This window comes from Coturnix japonica, chromosome 7, assembly GCF_054131305.1.
Source record: "Coturnix japonica strain WE chromosome 7, WE-NBRP24, whole genome shotgun sequence".
In the NCBI taxonomy this organism is placed as follows: domain Eukaryota; kingdom Metazoa; phylum Chordata; class Aves; order Galliformes; family Phasianidae; genus Coturnix; species Coturnix japonica.
In genome coordinates, this window is record NC_140669.1 from 30567299 (window position 1) to 30593893 (window position 26595).

General features: G+C 36.9%; 1 long non-coding RNA gene across 1 annotated transcript in view; it reads left to right on the forward strand.

Annotated features, from left to right (window-relative positions):
- The window catches only part of LOC146760145 (uncharacterized), a 114896-nt gene that overhangs the window by 861 nt on the left and 87440 nt on the right, over positions 1–26595 (forward strand). The gene's annotated exons all lie outside the window — the stretch shown is intronic.

A 26595-nucleotide genomic window follows, 5' to 3' on the forward strand; every position in this document is an offset into this window, starting at 1 on the left:
GTGGGCTGACAAGTGGAGTGATGTTGGTTCAGCTTATTGAGAGGTGATGGATACTCCCAGGTTCAGGGCCAGGCATTTGCTTTGTACACAAGGAAGTGGCGGCAGTAGAGACGAGCAATAAAAAGCAAAGTTTAAACTGGTCACTCTGATGGCAGGCAGAAGCAGACGTGAGCTCGCTTTTCCATTTATTTTATACCAGAACTGCTGTTTCTGTTGTTATTATTGGAGGTTTGACTTTTTACCAGTAAATCTATATTAGCACTGATCTACATACTTGCAAATATTGACAAATGCGACTGAACAAAGCAGTCTGTTTTGGTGTTCAGTGTTGTCAAAATTTGCAGTGACCTACCCTTCCCAGTTTTAAGTCATTGTTAGACAAGGTTTTCATGCCCAAGTGTTTGCCTTCTTTGTTATTGTGTGTCTTCAGAGGTTAAAGCTGCTATAGCTGATATTTCTCCAAATAGCACTTAAGAGCAGGGGCCTGCTCTGTAGAAGGGAACAGCGCGTGTTTTTGCTGTCTGTGTTGTTTTTAACACTTGATCTTGCACCTTTGCTTTTGTAGTATGCTGTGACCTTTCTTCTGTACTGTATTGTCTATCCTTGTGGGCTCCCTTCTTTTTCCTCTTGTGATATTTCATTTTAATTTCTTTTGTGTCTGTATGTACTCTACTGCTTATTTCCAGTGGATTTCAGGTTTCTTATCTGCAACAGACCAAGCTCTATTCTAACTATGTATTTCATCTCTGTGCTTTTTGCAAAGGTACTTGCGTTTTGATGTTCACTTTTTGCTCTGACTTCCTGCAGTTTTAATTTTAGCCTTATGGAGAAATGATCTCAATGTTCAGACAAGCAAATCACTGGCTGTTTTTAAGCTTCATTTGAATCTACTGTAACTAAACCTATTTTTTTATACAACTGATTCTGACAAACAGATTTCCCTAAGTGTGGAAGTTACAAAGTATGTGAAGCTCTTCTTCGTTTACGTATGAAGGGAAATCACTGACGACCAAACAAAAGCAGTTCAAAAAGCCTTTCAGTAATTCTGTGATGCTGCTGGTGTTTCCCATTCATTTCCCTGGTTTTCTTATGTTCAACCATCACGTTACATGGTAGCTTTCTTTTGTAAGGAGCAGTGTCATGTAATGATAAGCCATTGAAAATTAGTCTAAAATAAACTGAATTGGGCAGTAAGTAATTCCACACATTTGCCCGAAGACTCTGGTTATGAGACCACTAGACCCAAGGAGCATCAAAATAGGGCTGCTGGGAAGTGGAGTTGGTGAGAGGGTTTGGCACTTTCATCTATGTGCCTTTACGCCTTTACTGAAGTTTGAGAGACTATTGCTGGAATAGTGGAATGAAACTTTAGGATGAGGAATATGAAGTTATATCCTTGGAATCTTCAACATGATGTATCTTCTGGAGGCTAAATATGGTTGCATGGTCTTGAGACAAAGAGTCAAATGTAACAGTTGGTGTTAAATAATTGTTATTTATAATCAATATTCTTAACTAGACATTTACTAATTATTTTCTAGGTGGGTGCTGATCTGAGATGTATGTTCATGCATATGCTCTTACTACACAGCAAGTGTGTCATTAAGTGTATTTACAGAGGAGATTTATGTTAGTACATCTAGCCTGACATTAGTGCACAATGAATACGGAGAATTCAGTACTATGGCTCAGCTTGCTAAACTGCAGTATCATGTCCATATGCCTAATTGTTTGAATGTCAATATCAAGATTTAATACCGCTTAATGAATGCACTTGAAATTGGTATCTCTTGTTATTTTGGATTAACTTTCAAGGTGTCTTTATCACAAATGTGTAGAAAATGATAATATTTGTCTTACTGTCCTCTAAACTACCAGAAGCTGTTCTGTGCCAGCTTACTGAGCCCTAAAAGCATCATTTGCAAGCCCTGTTTCCATAGCTGTGCGGTATCTCAGGAATCATATAAAGCAGCATTAACTGCTGTGTTTTATATGCACAGGCATATTTTGAGGGAAGATCTATGAGTGCCATCTTGGTTTTTTTTTGTTTGTTTTTTTTTTGTTTGTTTGTTTTTTTTATATATACAGGCTTTATTTTCAGTTGTCACAATTTGGGTTTTTTTTTTTTGCTATGGTCATAGTAAGAATATTTAAAGTATTACTAACCTGCCTGAATGCCTTCCTGTGTGACCTGGTGTAGGGAACCTGCTTTGGCAGAGGGGCTGGACTCAACAACCTCTACGGTTCTGTGATTATCTGTCTTGTACAGCATAAGTGTGTAGATCAGAAAGATTAAGGTAAATTAATTAAATATTTAATTCAACTTATTTTTTGTCTGAAGTTTTCTTCCTTATGTTGGTTATGAATCAGTTTTTTTGCTACTGCAGTGTTATGTTTTTTAGTTATTATAATATGTATAAATAGATGATAGGAAAAAATAGTATATCTATGCCTAAATGAGTGCTGCAAACCCTATGTAATCAGTTGATTAGTTCAAAGCTTTTCTTTCTCTTTCTTTTCTTCCCTAAGAACTATCCTGTTAGGAGGAATGTTCATTGCTCAGGCTGATCTAAGAGTCTGGGCTTTTCCAGCTCTCAAGCTGACTGCATTGGTCAGAGTTACAAGACAGGGCTTCTTTTTTCCCCCAACACTCAGTGAACTCAGCCGTGTCATTCTCAAAAGCAGGTAGGCACAGAAAATGTGTGTTGAAGTCTCAGTGCTTGGATATGAGAATTATCTCTATTTAAATCTTCAAGTCCTTCAGCTGGATGAGGGTGGGTTCAGAAGTCATGAAGTCAGCATGCACTGATATAACGTGGGGTGTGTTAGAGGAGTGTGTAGAAGCACCAGGTTGAAACTACTACTGAGCCAACAGTGGTGAAAAACTAGCCCTAAACAAATCAACATGTGAGCAAACCGTGTTTGGTAACTAACTTAGAACTTAAGGAATTAACTGAGAAATTCCTGCTGGAAATGATTCATGAGCTCCAAGAGGTATCACCCAGCCTGTCAGCATGTTTCTTAATTCAGTAGGTGGAGAGCCTAAATTGGCTGTCAGTGTCCTCAGAAAAGTAGTAAGAAAAGAAGCTTTGGAAGCATGTTGTAGAAGTAGACCTTGCGTGTTGCGAGTCTATAATGTGGCTGAAATGTAGAAATCATCTCCTTGTATTTTGAACATAGTAAAAAGTCATGTGGATATCATGAAAGTTTATTACCACAAAATATTGGCACTTTTCTGGTTGTTTAAAAAAAGAAAATGCTGTATAAGACCATGAAAACATGAAACAAAGATTCATAATTTCCTTAGTTAATTTCTAATAAGCCAGAGAAAGCTGGTCAGACTTGATTTGTAGTAATAGGAAAACCATTCTTATGAAGAAGGTGTGAGTTTTCATTGGCTTTCCTGGAAAGAAAAATTAAGTCATCAATTAAATATTTTCTTCACCTCCTTTCTATAAAATTTTTCTAAGCGTTAGTTTTAAAATGGGTTTGGTTTCCATTTCGTGTAATACCAATAGTATTCCTCTCAGAGGTGAAACAATCGGCAGTGCTGCTGTTCCAAGATGTATGTCTTGAACTGCACATGTTATGAATTTATTAAGAACACTAAAGAGCACTTTGACAGTTACAGCAGCATTCTTATGCCACTAGTGAAAGGCTTATGTCAGTATTTCTCTGATAACCTGTGTTTCATGTCAGTGAAATTATGAAGGCTTTGCAAAGAAACCAAGGTGTGCCTCAAGGGAAATTTATGTCTTTTGTGTTAATATGTGTATCATAAATAATGTTACATTAACAAAAAATGAAGAGAATGAGCAGTTTATAATATAGTACATCATTATGAGCTGAGTGCTTTCATTGGCAAACTTGGAAACAACTTAGTTTTCTTCAGGGGTGGTTTAAACAAGGTTTTATTATCTGGACTGACTGACCAGCAACCACTGCAGCTGTGCAGCTTCAGGTTCAACAAATGAGGCTGTTACATTAGGAAGGTGTTCATAGGATAAGTTTGTTAATGTCGTCATTGTCATTTATTAAAGATGAAGACCAAATCTGTACTTATCATTATTTTATCCTTTGGTTTGATTGATTCTTTTCTTCTAATCTTGATTTGAACAAAAGTTGCTGTGTTGAATTTGAATTTAAATCTGTAATGCCAGTCTTATACAGTAATGCATTATAAAATAGATCCTGTGGAATTATCAGCTCTGTGTTACTTTATAGCTTGTCAGGAGAACGTGGGTGATCTTAAAGCTGGGACCATGCTGTGAAATTACAACCTTATCTTGAAGTGATGCCTTAGTAGTGGCAAGGCAGTGGACAAGTTGATACTGTTGAGCAACTTGCAGTTTTTCTCTATGTAATAACAGTTTCAATACCACCGAAAAAAAGGAACAACCCAAAATGTCCAAGATGTTTTGGAAGATATTGACGTTTTGATGGATTTATTTAGTGGCCTTGGTTTTGATCAACCAAACTTAGAAATAAACAAGGAAACCAATCCAGAATGCAAGTTGGTTATTATTGGCTGCTCTGGGAAACGTAGCCATGGAAATTAGAAGTGACTTTCCAAAGGGCAATTAGGGAATCACTTATTGGAACAGGTTATCCTTATGAGGAAAACATGCAGAGTGGAAGAGGAAATAGGCTGTGTGAGTCCAGATTGTTAACCGGAATGTGAAATACTGAGGGGGCTGGGCTGAGATCCGGTGACACAGAGTGGATGCAATTGATGTTGATGGACCAGGGAGGAAGTGAAATTCAATAGGTTAAAAATAGTTTCCGTCATCTTTAAAAACAAACAAAAAGCTACAAAAACTATTTTTGCATGTTCTTTGCCTTAGGAATCCTTTTTATTCATAAAAACACTTGATGATTGTAATTGTTTGAAATCTCATCAAGGTTCCTTTTATCGATGGGAATATTCACTCTTCCTAGACAAAATTTAATGACTTAATCACTATGTTTTCTTACTGAAAGCTCTGCTAATGGCAATCCTACACTGATTACATAAATGGTATTCACTCAAGTACAGTAAATGGTGAAGCCCTTAATTCTATTGTATTCCCTCAATGTAAATGAAACCGAGCAATTTAAATGTAACAATTAGAGGGCTTTATAACAGCCCAAGAATAGTTCTTTTTTTTTTTTTTTTTTTCTTTCTCTGTAATTTTGATTACTTTCAGAGGTGGTGATGTATTCAGCTAGTTTGAAATTATTTCTTGTGTTACACGGAGTATTAGTACCATGTGAAATGTGTACACGCGTGAACTGCATTTGTTAAAAATCCCAACCTGTACCTCTCTTGCTGCTATTATTTTCCATCAATGGTTTGACTTGAGGCAAGGTTTTTGTGCATTTCTGGTGAAGGGGCTGCTTGGATAAAGTAGATTTCACCCTGCTGCCTTTCTTGCCTTTCCTTCTGAAGCTGTTGATAATGCTAAATGAGTATTCAGAACATGTGCGTGAGATTGTTGCCTGTCACACAGGCTGTTTGGCACGAAAGCTTTCTCTGATCTACTTCTCCTCTTAATAGGCTCTTTAAGATGCCATGGAGTCACATTTGTTAAAGCTTTTCAGGATAAATTTCCATGTAGAAGGCTTGCTGTATTTTCAAACAACTTATTGTTAAGGAAGCACACAGGGTAATGTGGCTCAGTGTTTTCACAGTCTGTTAATTTCATGCAAGTTTGCTAGAAATCTTGCTAATGCGTTGAGCTTAAATATGCCTGTGTATAAGCTGTGGTTTATAAATATAGACGGTTTTCCACGCTAACTTGCATGTTTAAGCATACACTATAGTACTGTTAGGTGTCTAGGTACAGTTCTTTCATTTAGATCTGTCAGCCAGCTTTTCCTTTCTCTTTTGCGTCTCCCCTACGGTCGTTTCTGTAGATCACGCTAAAATTGCCTCTTATTTCCATGGAACATACACCTTATACAAAGAGCTCAATTACATTGTTTGATAGAGCAAATTGTTAGCAACAAAACACTGTTTTTCAGTGTAGCTGAACTATTTTCACTGTTAGCTCTGCATTTTCACCACAATGAACAGGGGCCTGTATGCTGTGCTAGTTAAGTATTTGCACTGGTGGAGGTAACCACTGTTGCCACTGCTGAAATGCATCACATCCACCACTTGGTCATTTGTTCAGCAAGCATTGATGAGTGTCCATGTGGAAAAAAACAAAACAAACAAACAAAAAAAACCCTCAATTCAACCTTTGCTTCATCTACACTTCAATGTCTAATGCCACTGTGTCAGACTGCCCCTCTGTTGCCATCTGTCACATAATGGAGTACTGGTGAGAAGGCTCTACTTCTGCTATTCCACTGCATCTGCCTCTCATACTATGGGCCAACAGAATAAAATAGTAGACATTACTTTTGGAACAGCCCTCATTGATTCAAAGTTAGAGCGATAGGGATAATTGTGCAGCAAATATAGCTGAGGTGTAAAAGGAGCTGGTGTTGTAGACTCTATTCTGAAATTTGACAAGTTAATTCAGCCTGATGTTCAAATGGATTGTAATATTGTTGTGCTTTTATTCAGGTGCTTATTTCTTCTGCTTGAGATCCTGCCAATGAGGGATTTTTTTCCCCCTTGCCTGCAGTACACATGTATGTGATGCAGTGATTTGTGTCTGAACATTCAGTGAAAGCTAGTGTATGTTGAACCATGGGAGTATCTTCTCATAGGCTGTATACTGGACAGGTTTACTCCGGTTTACATACTAGAGCTTGCAGTATTATTTACTTCTTCACAAACATGGTTGCTCTTTTTGCTGGTTCTTAGCAATATTAAGAGATTCATTTGCATCTGTAAGAAGATAAATTGTGCAAATAGTTATTCAATCATGCCTTGGCAGTTTAGCATCATGTGATCTGTTTCTATATATATATATATACACACATACAGATATAAGGTTGTAGGGAAACAAGTTTAATGAAAATAAATGCCTGTTGTTTATTCTGACATCTATACTAGACATAGGTAAAATTGTGTCAGTGGATTAGAAAGTTTGTGATTTATCTGTAAAATAATTTGCATGGCAGCTGACTTACTAATAGTTATATTTTCTATTAATGTTTTATTTTTATATCTAAATTATAGTTAAAAAAATTCCATGCATGTAGTTCCTTCTTGCAAAAAAAAAAAAAAGCTAATTCTCCACAGCTTCATTGATGATTATCTGCTAAACACTAGAATTAAGTTATCAGCCAATGTCAAGGCATTCTTCCATGAGTTGTTTCCTAAATACTGATCATCCACTTTCCATTTTTTTGTGTGTGTGTGTGTTTAAAAGAATTATCCTCTTTAACATCATCATCAACGTATGTAAAATTCTTGGAAACATGGGTAACGAAGGTGAACAGAAATACAAATTTTATTACAAGGATTAATATTGAGCCTGGTCTGGTTCAGTTATTCTTTTTCATCTTTCTTCCATCTAACACAGAGAAATGGAAGAAATTCATGGTTAATCTGAGTTTACATTTGAAATATCTCAAAAGGAAACAAGTCAAGAAGCTTTCTCTAAGTATCAGCATGTGGATTTCAGTTTTATTAAGAGCAATCTGTGTCTTGAGATACATAAACAGAAACTCGTGTCCTTCTCACTATGAAAAACAAATGCTCAATAGTAATGTCCTCATCACCACTTGGTCTTTTTCTTCTCTAATAAAAGTATTCTGAGTCATGTTATTCCTTAGCAGTTTTCATTATATCAACAAATAAGGTTTTTTCTCAACTCTTCCTAATCCTTCCAAATATGATCAAATTTCTTGTAGATGTTTGAAGTTGGAGTTGTCTGCAGTTGTCTTCTATGTTTCTGTTTCATGTGTCTGATGATCTATGGACACTATACGATGGGAAACACTTTCTTTTATGATTCCCATTGTTTTGATGACTAAATCATTAGTTCAGAAAGTTGTTGATACTTTGGTCCATTTGCTTAATAGAAGTCCTTTTGGACCACTGTCAGAGAGCAGACTATTAAATCAGGAATACAACAGGCAGGAGAGTTTGCATCTCTAGTGGAGAGTGTCAAAAAAAAAAGACAGAGCCTCCATCTTTAAAAGCTGAAATGTGTACTAAGCTTTTTTAAGTGGAAATAGCATTACTGCTTAAGGCTCATAACCAAAATAAGTGCAGTGTAGGATGTCATAAGTAGTAAAAAAAATAAATAAATAAATAAATAAAAAAATAAATTTAGAAATCAGAGCAAGAGGGGAAGAGACTTGAGCTGTTGACCTACAATGCATAACAAGCAAAGGTGTGAGTCATATAGGTGCTTTTGAGCTCCCATTCCCACAGGGAGAGGTTGTTACAGAGATTAATTATTGCTCTGACAGCAACTTTTGTCCATATGTTGTAGCAAGCTGCTTTCCTTTCAGCAAATTTGCTTTTGTTCTGGACTATTTGTTTCCTTTTATCTGTGAGAGTTCCTCTGTAAGTTAGTTTGTCCCATGAATAGGGGAAAGGTTTTGGTTCCGATTTTTGGTTCCTGAGCATGCTGGTCTCATGGACTCAAGCACTGGAAGGGAAATGTCAGATCTACAAGCTTTTTGTTTCCCATTTTTACATTTGTCTGGAGTCTGGTTGCTTAAGTCAATGGTAATACTTCAGAAAGACTTGATTTTCAGTAGGTAGCTTTCCATTTCCGTTTTTGCTGTTTACCAGAGATGTTTAAGACTGATTCTATATATACATATATAGAATATATATATATATATATTTCTTTTATTTATTTTTTTTCCCTCAACTCTTGTAGATGTACTGTGTCTAGCCCGTTTGTTTGGGATTTTAGCAGTGCTAAGTTGAAAAACAAAAAGGACCAGACACTTCCAGGGCAGATTGCCTTGGATCTGTTCCCTTACAACATGGTTCTTGTTTCACCCAAGGCTTCTCCTGTTCCTTCTTTGGTCTTCTGAAAGTCGAAAACATGAAAAATGATCATTGGCAAATATCTTACAAGCACACTGTTCACAGAATGATGCATCTTTGCACGGCTGTTTCCCTGTGGTATATCCAGGCTGTATCTGTGTTAAAGCACCTCCTATCAGTTAGAATTCAATTAAGCAACAGCAGGGCAATCCACATCATGTCCTTTCGTGTCCATCACTGTAGCAGTGAGGCCAGTTACCTGCTGTTTGTGGTGATGGTTACAGTCTTCCCCACTGAGCTGAAAAGCCCAAGGTTGGGATCAATGGGAAGCATACACAGCTGAGAACTCTCGAAACAAAGAAGAGACACTGTTCATTAAGTCAGTGATATTTAAATCAATAGAAGGCTTGTTTAGCATAAGTGTGCTGCTTTATTTGATAAAATTCCTACCTTCATCCCTTCTGACTACATGGAGGATACTAAATATACTTTATTTCTAAGATACAGGATATTTTCCATGTACGAAGTGAGAAGGGAGGGAAAGACAAAAGAAAGTGCAATAAATATTGTTTTTACCAAGTTTAACAGGAAACAAAACCCTGCTTTGTAAGCAACATTACTTTTATCTGTTGCTCCAGGCTATTTCAATTTTCATGTTATAATGCTGTGCAAGTTGTAACTCAGAAATGTGTTCTTTTGTCAACTTTGTGAGAATGGTCACATTTTTTATTGAATGAATTAAATAAATAACCAATTTCTTAAAATTCCTTTATAGTCTGCTATCAACTGATTTGTACATCAAAGAGAATTCTGGCTAAAATGAGATCTGGGGTGGTTTTACTTGTTGTACAATATTTGTGTGTTGCTGAGGATTCTGAATAGCACACAGCACACACTATATTGCAAACATCAAAGTTATGGTGCTGCACTCTACTTCAGTTTTTCGTTTCCCCGTGGAGAGCTATATTCGTAGGTGGAATATCTAGTAAAGTAAGTATCAGTCAGGTGACCCTGTAGTTCTCTGTGCTTATTTCAAATCTTAAACAAGATAAAGTAGGAAGCTGAGCTTAGAATTTATATTTTGTACTGTATTACTGTTTTATAATGAATTCCTTTATCGAAGGCAAGCCTTCTCTGTTACTTTCTTGTGAATGTGTCCATAAATTAATTAAAAAAATAAATAAAAATAAAAATGAAAGGTGATGTGGGTAAATATATCTGTTGAAAAACAACTAAAATAATTTCAGAGATGGAAGCTGAAAGATTTGTTTAACCTTGGATTCTGGCCACCAATAAGACTAACAGATAAGAGAATTTCCTTTTGAATTGGTTTTCATTGCAAAAGATGAAAGAAAGAAGGTTCTTTCTGCAACAGCAAGTGAAAAATGTGTTATTTAGAAAGAGGTTATGTTTAAAAACATGTATGAGACCTTAAGGAATGAGGATTGCTTGCTCTGTAACCTAGAAACTGAAATCCCTGAAGAACTATTTGATACAGCAAGACCTGAAAAGGGGGGGGGAAAAATCTAGTGAAATAAGCAGAATAAATGTCCTTTAAATGACTAATTACAATTAAAGTGACATTTACAGGCAGTTACTTTGGTAGTTACATGTAGCCTTTGTAGTGAGGCATTCTGTTTGGAAACAGAGAGTTATTTCCAATCATGAAGAAACTCTCTACATTTATATATATATATTTCTGGAGAACATAGTAAATATAACAGGATTTAAAACTCTTAACGAAGAACCGAATTACTTGCATACTGGAATTTTCTGGTAGGACTCCTAACTGTATAGTTCTGTGACTTATTTCATATATGTTGGAAAGTGGGTCATCCTGCTACTGTTCTTTATTTAAAATGTTATAGAGGGTGTTCCATTTTAGTTTGTAACATAGAAATCAGACAGTCTCTTCCTAGACTTCCATTAAAGGCAAAAGCATCTCAGTATGTAAAATCAGTTGATAAAACTTGGCTGGTGTATTTGGCACTTGCAAGGGTGTATAGCAGTATAGTGAAGTGTGGAAACTCTCCCTTGCGGTGTATATAGTGGCCAACTCATACTTGCAATGTGTGGAGTCTCCTCTGAATGAAAGCTGTTCACAGATGATGTTAAGAAACTGGTTTTTTTTTCTTATCAACCTTTACTAGACAGTATTCTGAACAGAAGAAGACAGGGTAGAGGGAAACAGAGGACCTCTCAATCTTGGTGAGGGAATGAACAAAAAAACAATAGTTAACTGTTGCTACGTCAGGTGAGCACAGTGAACTTCATCTTTGAGTGTTTCAGATGTTTAGAGCATGTGTGGGATGGCAGTCATTGGGGGGAGTGGGTGGGTAGAAACATGTATGATTCCTGCCCCTAGGAATAGGGTAAAGAAGGAAGTCTAAAGTTGTATAGTGCTCTTTTTATTGACAGATGGTGTTGTCAGTGCAGGAAGGGTCTAGGATGTTGGATCAAAAATAAACCTTTATAGAGGTACCTACCTTGAAAAAAAAAAGATGGTGTTTGAGAGATTTGTTTCAAGCCTTTTGCTTTAAGGGTCCTTTGTTTGAAGGATTAAATTACTGCAGGCAACACCTGTAACAACGTAAATAACCCTGATGCAGTATTTGGAAGCTTTCACATGTATGTTTGCTTCATTGAGAAGGCAAGGCAGCCTGACCAGAACACTCTAATTTTGGCTCAAGGCCGCTTCACACCAACACTAGAGGTCTTTACAGATGGACAGAACAAATGTCTGCGTGGTGTAATACTGACCTAGTTAAACTTGTGCTGAGATGGGGAAGGGGCCCGTTTGGTGTCTTCTGTATTTCTCTTTTTAGTGGTGCTGTGCTAAAATATGCCTTGTGTTCTCCAGGAGTATGTTCATTTAGTATAAATTTCAGATACTGAACATACATAAATCACCAGCAGATGATTTAGTTTTAAATACATTGAAAATTACGAAGAAACATGTAGGTTGTCATTAGATTACAGTTTAAAAATGTGATTGCATTTGTGATGAAAATATGTTCTAATTTACTTCGTTACTACTACATTAAGTTGTAACACGACCACCTTTTATTTACAAGTGAACAGCATTCCACTTAGTTTGCATTCAGCAGCCTAGTTTCAGGAACTGTGGCCATTATGTTTTTATATTAAGCTCTATGCTCTTAGCTAGTGTTCTGTATTAGGCTGGTACATGGAGATATGTGAGTGACACATAGCCTTTTTATATTTGCTTTGTTTTTTTCTGTAGATATGTAGTCTCACAAACAAGCTGTTAGCATCAGTCCATGTAGTTCTATAGCTAGTCATTAGTTAGTATGGTTAATTCCCTGTCTAACATATATGGGATTTTGATGCTTCCTCTTAATAAACAGTAACTGGAATAAGCTTTGGTTCTGTAAAGAATATCTGTAGTTAGAGAACGTTGTACTTAAAGCAACTAGTACCCTCATATAAAGAATATTGCAGCATGTTCCATTTGATCATGGCTATTGGCATGGTCTGGCTTTGACAATGAAATATTTTTGAAGATTAAATTGTCACTCAAAATATTTTTTGCTTGTTCTTTTCTAATAGTATTACTTTGCATCTTGTTCACTGTAATACGTTTTAGTTAAGAGTTCAGTGGTTAAGAGTAGGGCAGTTACTTGCACTGAGAGTTAAATGCACTGAAATACAACCTCAGTTTATCCTGCATTTTGTGCACAGTTTCTGTATCATTAAACTTCTATGTCCAGCTGTTTGTTGACAGTGCAAATTATAAAAGTGCATTGCATCATTATGACGATTGATCTTGCCTAACAAAATCAGTTTAAGGCATTTATTTAAACAATATATATGTACATAAAATATACATATATATAAACGTGTGTGTGCATTTTTTTTTTTCTACTGTGCTGCTTTGGTTGGTTGGTTTGTTTCAAAGAAATACTCAGCGAAGATAAAAATGAAGACGAGTGAAATGGTGGAAGAGGGACATGATATGAACTTGCTGCACAACTTTATGCCATATTAATGGAGCAATTTCGCAGGTCAGGGATTTTTTTTGCTATGTGAAGAGAGAACTCTTGGACTGTGTCAGTCTTCACAGATCAGAAAATGCACAGAAAGAGAAGCTTCCTTTCAGAAACTTTTGATGTGTGAGTCATAAGCATACAAAATTATGTCTTTAACCATCAGTTCAGCTCATTTCCTCTTGATTAGTTTGCCATGTGGATTGTTATTTTATTCAGTGGTCACAACCCCCAGGTGAGGACGTTCTGTAGCTGATTCCAGTGGGTTTTCTAAGTTCTTGCTGTTGTAATTGGTGAGATTTTTACCCTTCGTTTCCACAAGTCACAAAAGCAGGGTAGGAAAAATAAATAGATATCAGTCTTAAAGAGGAGGTACTGCTTACCAGTGTCTTTTTCTTCTTTTTCCTGAATGTAGCGCTTTCATTTGCTTTCCCTGCTAAATGAACTGTGGGGTAAGAGCTGAACCTCTGTCAAGCATAACTCTGTTCCGTAGGTCAATAGAAATAAATAAATATATGTAGGCAAATAGAAGATTGTGATTTTTATGTCAAGGTAGCAGAAGTCTGGATTCAGGTTCTGTTTAAATGACATTTATCCAATATTGAAGACCAGGCAGAATGATGAATGTGCTTCAGTGTGCCTGTGCTGAAATAGGTTTATAAACAAGCACCTGCCATAAATCACAAAAACGGCTTTGTCAAAAGTAACTAGGGACCAGATGCATCTTTATAATTACCTGTGACACCTTTTGTCCTGCTTTCATATCCTCTGTTCCTCAGTTAGATAATCTGTTTTATTTTACTTGTGGTTTCCATGATTTGCATACTATTTTGAAACATGGGCTGATGTCTGGGATGCTTCTCAAGGAGGTGTTTAATAGTTGTCTTGGAGGCAGGAGAACTTTGTGAGGTTCAGTAGCTGAATATTGCGAATAATTTGTTCAGAAGAGAAGATGAAACTGCTAACTAATAATTCCACAAGATTTTTTTATAAGTATTTCCTACTGTAATTATTATTTTTTTTTATTTGCTTGGCTTTATTTGCTAGTAAACATGGAAGTTTGGTGGCTCTGCCAGGCAGGGGGCTTGGAGCTTTATGATCCTTGAGGTTCTTTCCAACCTGGGCTATTCTGTGATTCTGTGGATTCTGGAGTTTGTTCAATAGGTAGAAGAAGCTTGTATTCCTTGGCTACAGCTCATGTTCAGCATTACAGAGATGATTTCAACCAGTGAAGCTGTTTTCCTCTCTAATCAATAGAGTTGTAGCATTCTCGTGAAGATTTTTATTCTTTGTATTTCCTTCTGAGTTGATCTTGCTGTGTGAGACTAATCAGCTGTGTGTGGTTCCAACTGCAAGATTATTTCTGGCTTAGCTTAGAGAGGGCTAGAATATGAATTCTGTCTTTCTCTTAGTCATTGCTAATTTTTTCTACCTTATTGTGTTATCAGGCATCAAGGGACAACATTAATGCAGACAATGGTAGGCTCAAAGCAGGAATCACACAGGAAGGGAGATTAAAAGAAAAAAAGAATATGAAAGCTTGGAGGTAAAAGCTGATTGAATTTGACTTTTTAAAATGTTTTTTCTATTTCCTACTGTGGCTACCATGCTTAGCTGATGTACAATCACAGTAATGTGTTCCTTCATATTGGTTTACAAAAGAGCTTTGCAGTAATCATGGGATAGAAAGCTCAGAGCTAGACAATAAATGTGTCTGCACTTAGGTCAGCCGATTTAATTTCCCTTTCAAATTCAATTGTTCACCTGCTGTGCTTATTAAATATAAGCACACTTTCTGCATTTGAGTACACTGTCTATGCTACTCTGGCACTCTCTACCTATTGCTTTGCCTTTACTGATGCAAGTTTTTCTGAGGTGATGGTAAGAATTTCAATGTCGTCTTTTACTTACAGTGTAGCCCACAGTTGTTTTGCATTTCTTTGCTTTCTGCTGCCTCTATAATCACTGGGCCTCTTAATTTGGTAGGTTTGCTTTTTAACTATTGACTTAACGCCCCATTGCCTGCCACACACCATGCATTGAAAAGTGTATTTTGAACAAATCTGTTGTGTCTGGTCTCTTTAAGAATCTGCCTCCACATAGAGCAATTCAGAGTAATTCATTATCCTCTCTGACCCTTCTTGAGTGATGACATTTGGTGATGATAATGGGATTATGGTGGGTTTATTCTTCCTCTTCACAACGGGATTGAATGTATCTTGAGCACTAGTAATTAAAAACATGACTGGATGTAAACTAACAGTATTGCTGCTATGATAGAGGCTGGCCAAATCTTGTATCTCATGTGTCATGAAAATAGCACTCCTAGAGGCAGTCACTTCACATGATTTAGTATTCCTGTTTGGGTTTTTTTCTTGTTTTGAACAAGTCTCAGTTCCTTAAAAGGATGGTTTGTTTTTTGGGGGTTTTATGTAGGACCCCTAGAAGAAGCAAGGAAGAGAAGAAATTGCCCTGCATGATTTGATGGCTCTGGGCTCAGGCAGCTGCAGTCAGTAGCAAAGAGCCTTTGCTGTAGCAATGCAGGAGGGCTCATCCTGGCTGTGAGCATGGGCCCACCTTCACAACCTCAGTGTGGGATAAACTTCCTAGTTCTGTCTGTACGAGACCCTTTCATGTGGCTCCGTACCAATAGCAAAAAGAGACTTTTAATTTCCCTATAAATAAATTCTCTCTTCAGTACAGAAGATGAGATGAGTTAGCAGTTAATCCAATCAACAATCAGCATTAATTCACTTTCAGAATGGATCCCTTGCTGATGTAGTAAAACCGCAAGGACTAGCAGACCTTTAGTTTCTGTCCTTCATGAATTCATGCTCACTGCAAATTGTCTAGGGTTTAGTTGTGTCCAGATCATAAAGTTACATTGTGTTACCTTTTGTTCCCTTCAGAATTTTGATGAGGGAATGTAGGATACAAATCTACAAGTGAAATGAATGCTGTCTGACCATTAGCTACATATCGTCCTCAAGTACATCTGGAAAAGGATAGTAACATGTAATTTTAAAGGTAAAACAAAGAGCAGCTTTCTGTTTTTATTTTGGCTTAAGCAGATTCAGGCTTGTTTTAAAATTTGTTTTTCTAATTATGGACTGCATCATGCATACCCAAACTTTAATTTCTGCCGCAACAAAATAATGTGCTGATCTCACTGCTCTTCAAAGTAATAGTTGCAGTGTAAGTTTTTCTGTCCTCACATGATAAGTAGTACTTTACTCAGTGCTATCACTAGAGGCCTGCCTTATGAGTTGCAGTGTCACACCATTCACACTTTAAAATGGATTAAGAATGCTTATGCCACTGTGGGTCAAGTGATGTTTCCTGTGTCTTTTCCTGTGAAAGACTGTGCCTTCTCTTAATTTGTACAATATATATATTTTTTTTTTGGCAGGACAATGATATTTCTTGAAAACGTAGTGTGTTTTCATACCATATAGATGAGATAATTCTAGTTTTAATTTAATTACAACATAAATGTATCTTTGTTGTTCTAGGGTATCCTACATGTAACTCTGACTATTACTGCAGTCTGAGTCATTGTAGCTGAGACACCTAGTTTAGATTTAGGGACATGGAATTTTGAGTTATGCTGCTACTTATGAATAATGAATTCCTAAAGCAAATGTGTAAAGCCATATTGCTTAAGGTGAGAGATTATTGAGTTATACTAGAATATATTAGAAGACAGAATGCACTTTGTTCCTCACAAGAGAAGAATTCTACAGGAATTCTACAGGAATGGTACATTAGTATGCCTTATGCATCTTTCCATGCTTTCCTTGGCTGGATTTAATCTGAAGTTAATTTGCCCAAAGAACACCTCATCCTATTCCTGAGCTGCTTCCCCAGACTTGGTCCTCCTGGATCTTGTTTATGTCATGAATAAAAATACTTAATTCCTTTTAGAGGACTTTACTCCTTAAAAGTTTTATGTCTTCGTGTAGGTGTATATAAATATATGTACACATGTAAGTGCATACACATCGGTGTGTTGTGTGTGTTCCTTCTGGAATTAATGCCTTGTCTTTACAGTACAGATTCAACTTATATTAGAACTTCTGATTACTTAAATTTTTATCTTAAATTTGTGACACTATAACTAAATAGGAACTGTCCCTTCCCCCCCCCCCCCCTCCTCATTTGACTCACTTTACAATGCTGTGTCTAGTTTAACTGCAAGTATTTGCTTCCACCCATGTATAGTCACAGAATCACAGAATTATCAAGGTTGGAAAAGACCTAGAAGATCATCTAGTCCAGCCATTACCAATACTTCCAGGCTAAATCATATTCCTCAGCACCACATCCAAGCGTTTCTTGAACACTCCCGTGGTCGGTGATTCCACCACCTCCCTGGGCAGTGCATTCCAATGCATGACTACTCTTTCCGAAAAGTAATACTTCCTAATGTCCAGCCTGAATCTCCCCTGACACAGCTTAAAACCATTCCCTCTAGTTCTATCACTGATTACATGAGAGAAGAGGCCAACCCCCAGCTCACTACAACCCCCCTTCAGGAAGTTATAAGGTCTCCCCTGAGCCTCCTCTTCTCCAGGCTGAACAATCCCAGCTCCCTCAGCCACTCCTCATATGGCCTGTGCTCCAGACCCCTCACCAGCTTTGTAGCCCTCCTCTGAACACGTTCCAGGGCCTCAATGTCTTTCTTGCGGTGAGGGACCCAAAACTGAACACAGTACTCAAGGTGTGGCCGCACCAATGCCATGTACAGGGGGACAATTACCTCCCTGTTCCTGCTAGTAACACTGTTTTTGATGCAAGCCGGGATGCCATTGGCCTTCTGGGCCACCCGGGCACTGTCGGCTCATGTTCAGCCGAGCATCAATCAGTACCCCCAGGTCTGTTTCCTCAACACAGTCCTCTAGACACTCCTCCCCAAGCCTATAGCGCTGCCCAGGGTTGTTGTGGCCAAAGTGCAGAACCCGGCATTTGGTCCTGTTGAACCTCATCCTGTTGGCTTTGGCCCAGCTCTCCAGCCTATCCAGATCCCTCTGCAGGGCCTCTCTACCCTCAGGAAGATCAACACTCCCTGCCAATTTGGTGTCATCCGCAAACTTACTGAGGGTGCACTCAATGCCCTCATCCAAGTCATCAGTAAAGATTTTGAAGAGGACAGGTCCCAGCTATCACTTTATTCTGAGTAGCAAGTTTGACTGTAGGCTCAGCATTTCCCCTTCCATCTTACACCTTTTAAGTAAAGATTCATTTGCCTCTGTATTTTTTTTCCTTCAACTGCTTCAAAGCTTATTTTGAAGGGGGAAAGACTGCCAATTAGGTGTGGTATTTTTATTGATCATAGGGAAAGTATGGGGAGCTTCTTTCCTAATCGAGTTGCAAGCCCTCCACCAGAATTTTCAAATAGCCTTTAAGCAATTGTCTGCCATCTGCCTATGAAGGAAAGTATCAAGTTTAGTCATGCAATTAGTGAGTGTTCAAAAGGCCACAGAATTCACACACAGAGTTCTGCTGTGGAGGCTTCTGTACAAGCAGTTCTCTTTCTTAGCATACCTACAAAAAAAGTTACTGAAAAGAGAAGGTCTCTGAGTAAAAATAGAGAGGGGATGAGGATGAAATGATTAAAAATGTATCTTTAAGATAACTCAATGCTTTATGTCAGTATAACACTTGGTTACCTGAGTATAGGGCTTATCACAGTGTTCTGGAGCTTTGGTGTTAGGATAAAGTACTGCCTGTGTTTGTACTGAGAGGCAAACACTATCACAGACTGCAGCTGAAGTGTTCTACAGTAATGGAAAATTCATGGTGTAGAAGAAAGGTAAGTATATTACTTAATTAAGCATGAATTATTTTTGTGTCTTCAAGTGTGGAAGCATCAGATGACTGAGGTTTTATACCTGCCTTCTTTATTTCTATGAAGTAATCTTGTTATTTTTTTGTCTGTATGTTTTAGGATCTAATTCATTAGTATATGCATATCTAAATTTGACCTACAAACTGGGAGTTGTGCTTGGTTCCTAAAGTTTCTCACAACTTGGCAATATTTCCATGTATCGTTGTTTTCTTGGAACTCTGTGGTTTGCAATAAATCGACCTCCTGTAAAAATTTCTCGAACAATTCTTTCAGTTATCTTGCATAAGAGGGAACAATATTAGAAAATTTGGCATAATTTTCTGGCTGGTAGAACCTCTCAGTATTCTGTACATACACATATCAACATCCTCATATGGCCTTGCTCACCATTTTGGAAGCTGGTTTTTTTTCCAGTTTATTTGCAATGAAACAAATATGGAATGTATTTTTAATGTAAAGAATTGATTTCTTGGATTTGTAAGGATTAGCTTTTCTTAATTTGTAGATTTACAGAGATGGTTATAGTACAGGAAAAAATCAAACAGCTTGTAACAAAAATAGGCTTTAGCATCAAATAAATGAATGAGAAGGTTTTCGTCAATGATTCCTGTTGTCATTAATGGTCATTTTGATTATTGCATGCCTCAATGAGATAAGATCTGTGATCTTCAGGTGTGTTACTTGTATGTGAACTTGCTGAATTATTTGTTGATCATTCCATTGTTTTAATAAGTTTCATATCAGATTGTTCTTTATGTTATGCTTCTGATACACACCTCTTCTTTGGGTAATGGATGGTTCATTGATGTTGTCATCCTGAATCCTACATAGGATAAATAACTGCAAAATGAGATTAATTCCCCTGCTAATCTGCTATTTAATTTTTCTCTTTGAATACGACTGTATTCATTGTGCAACTGTGAGGAACCTGGCTCTGATTAGGAACTCTTTATTGACTTCTCCAGTATCACGATGAGAGCTGTGAGATCTTTAAAGTATATTATGAATCTGTATTGTACTGAATTATAGTAACAACAGATGTTATGAATTCCACACAATCTTTTTAAACAATGAAAGATCAAATTTAAATTTCTCAGATTTTTAAGATAATTATATATATTGTCACTTAACACTGTCTAGACTGATATTGCTTTATTTTCTACTGTGAACTGTAGAAATCTAGTGCATAATTTCAGTAGACATAAATATGAACACTCAAGTTGTTCCAACTTTAAAATTACTACCAATTTTAAAAACTTCTGTGTTAATCTTCTTCTCATAAGATCACTTTCTGTGCACAGGAACTGCCTTATGTGGTTATAGAGCTGAGACTGTATGGGCTCGCCCTGGCTGTTTTAGTTGGTTCTGATTGATGTAAAGGATCGGTGTCTATTTAACTCCTCCTTTCCAGAGAGATGTAAATGGAGCCAACTGAAGTATGCCAAACCATCAGAGTTCTCAGTTAGGGTTGCCTCTGCATTTTCTTTTCAACTGCTGATTTCCTACTGTAGTAGCTTTTTACTGATGCCTGCATTTCTTTTGTCTAAATACCTTGAAGGCTAAAAACCTCTGACTAGTATTTCAGTGTGATAATTAGCTGTCTTCTATGGTCAAGCTGCAGCTAGTTCTGCCACATGCTCCCCTCTAACAGTTGTTCTTCTTTATGAATACAGTGCAGTCTCTTGTCTAGAACTGCCTTTTATATAAATCTAATACAGCATTTTGTACATTAGTAAGGTGAGAAAGGTAATCTAGAGCACAAGATGAAGCTATTGCTTGATTGTTTTCTTTTCCACATTTAAGAAATCTTGACATTTCTAACAGGCTTCTAACATTTCTAACAAGGTTCAAATAAGGTGTCTGCTGCCTGTTTATTGAATGCAGATCCATAGCAAGCCTGTCAGCAGCATAGTACTATATTAGGTTTGGAGAGTAGCTAGGGGTAAACTAACAACACAGTTCCAGGCTGTGGATGGTATAATGGAATGATAGGGAAGGGCAATACTGCAGTTGCATCCTTAGGTCAGAGTTGGAACTTAGGTAAGAACAAATTTGTTGACTCAGAAATTGGATTGAAATTCATTAGCCATGACTCCCCTCTGCTGTGTCAGACTTTTTTGCAAGACTTCTGTCATAGAGGTCATACATCAAAAGGACTACATCCACAATTGAGCCTAACAAGAAGAGTTTTTGAAAGTGATAGATTACCCAGCTGCTTAGCATCCTGCCTTTTGTTCAGGATTTTCAGATCTTCTTGTGCCTTTTTTGACAGCAGCACAACGTGAAGTCTTAGAAGCGAAGCTTTCTGTGTAAAATTGCTTTACATTAAATCAAAGCCCCTTGTTTCTGGTTTGTGCTCTTAGGAAGAAGGAAGAAGCTAAGCTATGAAGCTAGTTGCTGCTACACATGGGTGTGCTGGCATAAATGCATTCACACAGCCTGTAAGGTTCAGATTAGTGTTTTGTTCCTGAACATTTATGATTATATTCATAATTGTATGGGTCATCTGAGACTAGATTAGAGAAATAGTTCAATCAAAGTACAGAAGGTATCTTGATAATGTTGGTTCCCCCTACATGTTTTGTGCATACAGAAAGAATTTTTCTATCCGTCTTATACCCACCCACGAGTGTGTAGCAGATTAGTATGAGTTTATTGATTTGAGAAGCTCTTATGTCAAGTATTGTGTCAACTTGTTCTTCTTGCATCATCTTAAGACTTGAGACTTGTATTACATTCACAAGTCTTTTACTAACTGACAATTATTACCACAAGACTATTAAAGTAGTTAACATGAAGCAGTTTTTCAGTATTGTTGGCATTGCTCTTATTTGTATTATCATCACAACTAGAAGCCATGCTTAGAAAATAAGATATTCTTACACTGCAAATTCAGTGTACTGAATTTTCAGTGTAGTACTTGAGTACTACAAATTCAAAATAGAAGGCAGCCTGATTCCAATCTAATTAAAACTGCCACATAAACCAAAAAAGCTTTCAATATCTGTTAAAGGGCTACTACCATATACCCCTAACTAACTAAGGCATTCGCTGATCTTTTTTTAAGATTGAACTATGCTGATAAAATACAGTTAAACTTATTGGAGAGGTTTGTTTATTTATATATATATATATAGAGAGAGAGAGAGACAGAGGGGGAGAGGGAGAGTGTGAGTGTGTTAATAGAGAGTGGCAAAACTGCATTTGAAATCAACCCACATAGAAAGTTCCATCCAAACACTCAGGACTTTTTAACCCTCCCTCAAGAAAATATTCAGTTCCTTTTAAAGTGTTTTGGTTTTTTTTTTTGTTTTTGTTTTTTGTTTTTTGTTTTTTAAAAAAAAGAAAGGAAGAAAAGAAAAAAAAAAGAAAAAAAAACAATTTGTAAGATTCAAATGGTAAAAAACTTGTCCTTTCGAGAGAATGTGAGAACTTCCTATTGACTTTTCTTCCTTTTGATTCCATAAAAAGGGTCAGCCTTTTCTTCTACTTTGTCTTTGATAGACTTGCACATGTTGCAGGGTACTACACTGCCTACAGCTTGCCCATCGGGATCTCAGCAAATCAGAGATGAACACTGAGCCCTGTTTAGCATTCCTCTTACAAGTTTTTCAGAGCATTAAATCTTCTGAATCTGTTTTCCTGCTCAAAGCACAGATTCAGAAGCTGCTGTTTGTTTTATATGCTAGGGATACATATGTAATATGAGAGGAACAAAATCTTGCTGTGCTCTGCTGTGTAGGAACATAAGAGAACTCTCTTTTGGCTCTTTGGTTTTGTCTTCTCCTTTGTACACCAATAACTATTATTTGTAGCTAATATACTAAAAACATGCCAAAGTTTGATTTAGTCTACATGTGTTCTTTCAAGTTATCCAGTAACAATTAAATGTAAAAATTTAGGGAGCAGAAGAGCCTGGAAAAGTTTTTTTCCTAGATTGGAATACTTCCCTGTAGCCTGAACTGCGCAATCCTACCCTCTCCTGTCTCCATTCTTTTTCCCAAAGTGGTTTTAACTCTAGCTTGCATAGCTCCTAAGGTTCAGCAACAGGAATAGTGGAAGCTGTGTTATGTTTTTCATTTGTTCTACCTTGATTGTGTGTTCTCTTTGGACTTGGAACATGCGCATAAATAGGATCATCTTTCAAGGTACATTAATTGAAACAATATATTCTCTTCCACAAATAATATATAAGCTGCTATATACATATAGGCGTACACATTTTCGTGTACTCAAGTGAGCATATATGCTTGATAAAATGAGCAGCTGTGCATGTCTAATCAAATCAGATACATATGAAAGTATTTAATTTCTTTTTTAAATTAACCTATTGGAGTTGCATGAAGACATACAGAAAATAATTTCCATTAATAATAACCTGTCCTTTTTTGTTTTAGTTCATTAATCATTAATAAGACGCAGTGAACCCTGGGAATAAATAGGCTTGTTTTTTGTTTGGTTTTTTTTTTTAATTGCCTCACTAGCCCTGCATGGAAGGTAACTAAACACAATCTGACACAAGAAAACCATTTTAAATAATACATTTTGGAAATGTGAACAGTTAAACTAAAACTATTTCCTGCTATCAAAAGCATTTCAGTTTCTCCCATCTTTCAAAGGCTAGGAACAAGTTTGTGTTTTTACAGGTGTTCTCATTTCCTAACAAAATATATTCCACTTTACAGTCAGGAAACATGAAATTAAATTAATACTTGTATTCTCATGTCCGTGAATAAAGTCCGTGAATATTTATTTGGAATTCTTTTAGTCAGAAAATGGTGGAGGCTTAAAGGTTTGTAAAATTAGTAAATTGGACTGGTGTTTAGAGTTTATTTGGGCTTTCAAACATGTATGAGAGTCACATGTCGAAGCTGACTGCTAACTTTTAGACTGAAGAGTTGTGTGTGATTGTTGGTACCAATAAATTCAGTAGTTTTACATACAGAATGATACTGGTGTCTTTCTACATTCAATTTGCATCAAAAAAATTGAGAGATTACTCGAAATAGTTAAAAATCAAACTATAGGAAAAAAAAAATAAAAATAAAGCCTCTTCAGTACTTTAAATGTCACCTTGAGAGCAGAGAAATTGTTATGGAAGTCTTGAGGCACCTGTTGATTTAGCTCTTCCACTTTAAATTGCAATTTATATGTTAGTTTCAAATAGTCATCTTGGTGGAACAAATTATAGGTCAGATGAAAAAAATCTATGACACTAACAGTAACTAATGCATAACTGATAATGTACGTAATGGAATAATTAGGGGTTAACTGATGATCGTTCAATATTTGCAGTCTAATGCTATACTATCATGTGAAGCTCTCTTTTTACACTTCATCTCCATTTTCTTGATATCACTTATTCTTACCCTTAGGCTTCCATCTTCATTTATTTCCTATTGGTCTACTCCATTAAGTAGATCATCCTGAAATAGCCAGTACCATTTATCAGTCATCATCACAAGATGATGCTTCTCATACCCTTCTACCTTTTGTGTCTTCAGTGAGTTTTGTCATTCAGTGTCATAGATTTAGGCCTCAAATTAGATGTATATGTTACTAGTTGTGAATTCTTTGAGACTAGTTGTTTCTTCATCCTGTTCAGGAGTTACAATTGTCTCAGACTTTTGGCAATGGGACTTCCTAATTTGTCTTAGGGACAGTAATTTTTAATATTCACGTATTATTTTTATGCCTTCAGAGCCTGCTCTGTTAAGGATCAAATGTAACTAGAGCCTTAAGCAACACAGTGTTTTGAATCTGAGTTTTGAGCTACTATTAAATTTTAAACCAGTCATTACAGGAATATGGGAGTAGAGACTTTTGAGAACAAAGGTGGGAAGTGCCCTAGAAAATGGAAGGCTGCAGCTGTTCTCTTCCAAAATACAGCAGGAGTAGGCATTGCTTCTGCTGTATTCTTGGACAAGAACTCAGTGGCCAAGAAGTTCCCCAGAACTTGGAGAATGTAACTGCCATTTGTTTCTGAGGGCAATCATGGTCAATTCTTGGCTTGTAGCTGGACTTTTAACCTCCAGCTGCTTCCATACTGGGGAGGAGGCTGTGCTGCTTGGAGTTGGGGTGAAACTCCAGACTTTTGTTCCGAAAGTTCTTAGAGGGCTTAAGAGAGGCCATGGCTCTAGTGCCTAGCAATCTCCTAGTAAGACCAAGTTCTAGGTTACGCTGTACTCAATAGACTGCTTTGTACTGAATATGTCCAGTCACTGGATAAAATACAGGACTAAACATTACAGAAGATAGGTACTCATTAGGGGGGCTGGGGGGGAATGTCCAAATCTCTTTAAATAACCTCCATTTTCTAATTGCCTTATTTGGGATATAGACAACTGGTCTTTAAGTAGACGATTCTTTGTTTTTGCTTTTTGTTGCTGTTTGTTTTGTCCTTTAGCCAACATACTGAGGAGATATGTACCTCTCTTTCGTTAACTCTTATGTGGAACTGTCATTTCAAAAACAGTTCCCTAGGCATCTTAGAGCTGGTAGATTGACAAGTAGTCTGGTATTACAGCAATAAATTTGCACTACGCTGCTTCACAGATCCACCCTTTGTAGAACGCTTCTCTAGGGCTCTCTTAAAAGACATCCTATATGTTTTTGCATCCCCATTGCTTTCTGAATGATGTGCTGGAAATTGTAGCAGACCCGATTAAAGAAATTATTCAAAATGTGATGTGAATGCAAACTTGTCTGGATTTCTGGTAAGAATCTGGCACACCTGAAACATATCATTCATTAGAAATTACGTTATTAACCACATTAGCTTTTGTTTGAATAACTTTCCAAGAAGGGAAGGGGGATAATTATTGGTTAATACATGCTCTTTTTGTTGAGGCTTGAAGGGAGAGATTTCTTTAACTAGACTTCAGTTTGATTCTGCATGTGTCTGTAGTCACACTGTGAGTCATAGGAGTTATTCATTATAAGTATTTAGCGCCAGTCTTGTATCCAAGTACAAGTTCTCAGACTGTGTCATTTATTAGCAATAACAGGTCCCAAGAGTATGAATACAATGTTAATTACTGTACATTCCTAGATCACTTACAAACCTGAGCTAACTGGATGCATGTTAATGGTGTGCTAGAGGCCTCCATGTGATTTTTCAAGATTGTTCTGCCTGCTGATAGTTAAACTCAATAGGAAAATTCTCGGAGCAGATCTTACTTTTTACCCAGCTTCACCTTTAAAGATAAATAAGTAAGTGATTGGAACAGCTGCCTGGAGATCATCTTCTGCCTCTAGGAGTGCTTTCAGCATATCTTGGAAACCTCCTTGTGTTACACAGGGTCATGGAAATTCAAGTGAGACCACCGCACTGATGTGGTGTCTGTGGTGGAATGGAGCCCTCCTGCCCTGCAAGCCAAACCTCTGGGCCCCCAGAAGAACACACCTGGTCAATTTATTTTCAAACAAAGTAAGTTCATTTCATTCATCAATTATTTTCACCTTTAAACAATTCTTGCCAGCTTAGGCTGTAATCCAAAAAAATTCTCCATGATACTTTTTGGAAATAATTGATGAAATTAAACAGCTTTGTCTTTCAGTACGTAACCCTTTGCACTAAGGGTGTCTAGTGTTTCCTTGGAAAACAAGTTATGTTATTAAAATAAGGCTGGTGTATCAAGTGAAATAAATAGTATAAAATAGACCACATTGCTATTCTGTTGTGCAAACTTGTGAAATACTAACAGACTTGTTATAGCACTGGTTTTGTAGTAATCCATTTGGTGACAGACATAAATCCTACATCAATGAGGAGTGATGCAGACAATTTAGTTTAAACCAGTTGACTCTAAATGGGAATTTGGAGCATAACGCTTCTAATATAATATTTATGA